Here is a 4,712-nt window from a genome sequence, read left to right on the forward strand (position 1 = left end):
TGGAAAATGCTGCAAAACGGGCACAATACGCCGTACAGGCTCAAGGCGGCCATTTGAGAGATATCGTATTCAAAACGTGATGCCAACAAATCTACTTGAACCAAATAAAATGATTATTATCGTCAACATCAAAAACATTGTGTTTTTCTTTGATTTAAGAAAAAAAACACATGTGTCCGTCGAATATGGGCAACCCAATAGTAAAAAGGTCATTAATGTCATGTCCATTTTGCACTCAAACTTAAATTTTCCATGCACAAATACACGAAAAATAAAAACAAAAATAAGAAGAGGGTAGCTAATGATGAAGCTAATAATCAAAACAGGAAAAGAAAAAGCCCTTGCGAACTAAAGCATAAGTTTATTACCATATAACGATTCTTTGTAACAGCTTGACTGATTAACAAACTTACATATTTATGTACATAAACATTTTCATAATGGCGAGAGACTTCGATTTAGCCATACCTGTCTATTCATACGTATATCCGCCCATCTATCTCAGCAACGTAAAACTCGAACATAAATTGGAATATCTCAACGGCGCGAGATTTACGTGGCACTCTTAGTGTAAGCAAGACTCGCACTGAAAATTCAAATACTCGGACAATCATTCAAATTTTTTTTACATGCATAGCTTATTGATATTATTTATTTAAGAATTGTCTTAAAAATAGAAAACAACAAGAAATTAAAGCTAGCAGTATGTTAGACCATTTTGCCTTGTTGAAGGTATTTTTTACATCCAATGTGATGGCTGCGCAATATTTCATGGAAGTGCTTCCCCTGCCGATAGCTATACCTATGACTCTATCCATAAACATGCCACTAAAACCATGCACCGGGTATAAAAAGTGCAAATTCACACGAGCACAAACATTTCTTTACTTTCTTTTTTTTTTACTCTTCACTTAGATTGACATTTTAATGAAATTATTTGCTTTGATTTATGGGATATTGTTGACTTTTGTGCAATTAATATTTTCCCGCCAATCTACAGCTTAGGAGGCTGTGAGTTTTACCAGAAAAAGTAGCTGTGCACACATATCAATATTTTTGAAATGACAAGAAATCCTGCTGGGATTTGTGTATGAAAATTTGTTACTCGCTTAAAATCACTAGGCCGTTGCCGTTATTAATTGCGGCTGATTAAAATGAATGGCGAAGTGGAAAATGTCAAAAGGGTTTCCTAAATGATGACGGTGCAAATGATCGGGCAATAAATTATCGAGGAGAAATTTGCTAATGCGGTGCCTAGGGATACCTCCAATTTATTTGCAATTTAATTATTTAGGTAATTCAAATCGGTTATGTGAGCGCAAATGTTTTTTTTTTTTGTTTTGCAACAACAGCGCACGCAACGCTGCATTGTGTAACCGTGGCAGAAATTCATTGAAATGGTCTTTATGGCAGCGAAAATCGAATTTCGCGTGGGTTGCGCAGGTGTGAAATTTATTTCAAATATTATATACCAAAGAATGCTTTCAAATGAAATGTAATCTCATTTTTTAGGTATGTTTCAGGTTACTGTAAAATATTTTTTTCGTATTTATATGGAAATGTGCAGGGAGTGAAACTTATATTGGCAAATAAAGGGTTTTCCAATAACAGATGTTGGGTGTTAAACAGGAGAGATGATTAACGATTTCTATTGCCGGAATTGGATGGTATTGATCTGGACAACGTTTATTTTCAACAAGATGGCGCTACGTACCACACAAGCAACGAAACCATTGATCTTTCACGGAAAAAATTTCCGGACCGAGTTATCTCTCGAAGAGGTCACCGAGATCTCGTGATTTAACATCTTGTGACTTTTTTCTTTGGAGCCACGTGAAAGAGAAGGTCTACGCCAACAGCCCAGGGTCGATTCAAGACCTCAAAGATGGAATTCGTGAGGATATCGAGGACATAGGGCAGCCACTTTGCAATTCGGTTATGGAAAATTTCATGAAAAGGATATTGTCCTGCAAGCGTGGTCGTGCTGGTCATTTACCTGATGTTATTTGCATACCTTCCTCTTTATAATGAAATAAACATCCGATCATTTATATTAAAAAATACAATTTTTATTTAAATATATCAGAATAACACCTCTTATTGGAAAACCGTTTATATGTGACATGATACATGAGACATGACGTTAAGCATCAATTTGAAGAAAGTGAGGGAAAAAAGAGAAATCTAAGAGAAATCAACGACGTTTTCCTAGGCTTTAGAAACAGGCATCTGACAAAGGGCAACTGATCACTAAGAATTTCATTTGTTTATGCATTTTTTCTTATTACTATCTATTTCTTTATTTTTTTTTTAATTTCTTTATTTATTATTTCTTTTTCTACTTATGTATAAATTTTGTTCTTATTTTTACTTATAAAGTTTTTTCATTTATTCATTTTTAATTATTTATTTATTTTTTTATTTATTTACTTACTTATTTCTTTATTTATTCAATTTTATTTATTTAGTTTTTGTTTTTTATTTATTTTTTTTTTTAACTTAAGTACTTTTTCTATTTATTTATTTACTTTATATCTATTTTTTAATTATTTATTTTTAATTATTTATTTTTTTTATGGTTTTTTTGTTTATTTCTTTATTTATTATTTATTTATTTTCTACTTATGTATTCACTTTTTTTTTTAATTTTGTTTACTTATTATTTGTTTGTTTTTTACTTGTTAAGTTTTTTTTATTTATTTATTATTTATTTATTCAATTTTAAATTATTTATTTATTCAATTTTATTTACTTAGTTTTTGGTTTTTATTTATTTATTTTTTATTTATTTTTTCAATTTATTTATTTACTTTTTATTTATTTTTATTTTATTAATATTTTTTATTTATTTATGTTGTTTTATCAATTATTTGTTTTTATTTAATTATTATTTTTTTTTTATTTATTAATTTTTTTTTTATTATTTATTTATTAATTTTTTTATTATTTATTTATTGAATTTTTTATTATTTATTTAATTATTTTTTAATTATTTATTTTGATATTTTTTGTTTTTTTATTTTTATTTTTTATTTCCTTAATTAAAATATAATTATAAACTGTCATGTTACAGAATCAATAAGAATTTAACATATATTTACAGGCGAATTTGTATTTCTTTCGCATCGAAAATTTGCGAAAAAGCTTATGAATTCCTTAAAACAATAAGCTTTCTTCACATCTAACAAAGTAAAAAATGCAACAGGTGACTTTTTCCTATTTCTACGACTCTAATTGTCGCGGCAGAATAGCCTTTGAGGCATAAAACGGCATACTTCGGAAGGCGAATATGAAACATATTTAAAGAAAAAATCTGAATAAAAAATTTAAGCAGAAGTTTCTAATGCTCCTATGTTACCAATTGCCATCAAGAACGTGTTTTAATTAATAATAACAAAAAAAAATTAATAAAAAAATTAAACAAGCATTATGAACAAATTTTTAGACAACAATTAATTCTCTGCTACTAACAAAAAGTTGACAAATGAGGCAAAAATAGTTGTTTGGGCTACATAAAAATCAGTTGGCTTTCGATTACATGTAGCCAATTAAGAATAACTTATTATTATTATTATTCAATTTGTATAATAACAAGTTATACAAATATAAGGAGGCAGCAGCACTAGCAGCACAGGCCATCGGCTGAAAAGGTCAACAACACGCGGTATTCCCAAGTGGTCCCCCATCCAAGTACTAACCGCGCCCGACGCTGCTTAATTTCGGTGATCGGACGAGAACCGATGTTTTCAGTGTCGTCATTAGCATAAGAATTTAAAAAAATATATACATTTAATGTATATATTAAAGAAACAGCCTTAGCTTACTAAATAATTATACCAAATTTACGGAAAATTTTATTTTTTCTCTTTGTACTGTTACATATTAAATTCGGGTAAGGCCAATAACACGCGGTCTTCCAAAGCGGTCCCCCATCCAAGTACTGACGACGCCCGAAGCCGCTTAATTTTGGGATTGGATGAGAACCGATGTTTTAAGCGTAGATAGGGTCGTTGTCATAAAAATAAAACTAAAGATATAACATATATAAAAAACCTTAACTGACTAAATAATTATACCAAATTTACGGAAAAGTGTATTTTTTTTCTTTCTGTAATTTTACTCATAATAATCAAAGCTCTGGCGGCACGGTTAGATACTAAATTCGGCAAAAGCCAACAACTCGTGGTCCCCCATCGAAGTACTAACCGCGCCCGACGCTGCTTAATTTCGGTGATCGGACGAGAACCGATGTTTTCAGCGTGGTATGGTCGTTGACTATGACGTGGTATAGTAAGTAACATAAGTAATTTCGAAATGGATTACCGAGTAGCTGCTCTTTGGTGCTTATAGAAAACATAAGGCCGATATCGTACTTTCGCCTATTTTCCGTATTTAAAGATCATCGAATTAGGAACAAATTGGTAACTTTTGCGCTTAGTTTCTCCTCTAAAGGTTGTCTTGTAGGCCCCCATAGATGAATCGATGTATCATAAAAACAGTTTATCAACTTACTTAAAGGGGGAAGTCCATGTAAATTTTTTTAAAACATCAATTTTTTCCCCCCTAATCTGAAAATATATAATAGTATGTTGAGTGTGTACTGACAAGGGGAAAAAGAATTTTCGAATATTTATAGCTATTATAATGGATCATGCCGGAGCGCGTACTGTAAACTAGCGAGCCAGGTAGTCGGAGCGCTGAATATAAAGGGT

The 4,712-nt window shown here is 30.8% G+C and overlaps 2 pseudogenes; both read right to left on the reverse strand.

Moving 5' to 3' along the window:
- Window positions 1-3,649: 3,649 nt before the first annotated feature.
- On the reverse strand, window positions 3,650-3,763 carry LOC128859445 (5S ribosomal RNA; annotated as a pseudogene).
- Window positions 3,764-4,170: 407 nt separating this feature from the next.
- Window positions 4,171-4,276, reverse strand: LOC128859447 (5S ribosomal RNA; annotated as a pseudogene).
- Window positions 4,277-4,712: the final 436 nt, after the last annotated feature.

This window comes from Anastrepha ludens, chromosome 3 (assembly GCF_028408465.1).
Source record: "Anastrepha ludens isolate Willacy chromosome 3, idAnaLude1.1, whole genome shotgun sequence".
NCBI classification, from domain to species: Eukaryota; Metazoa; Arthropoda; class Insecta; order Diptera; family Tephritidae; genus Anastrepha; species Anastrepha ludens.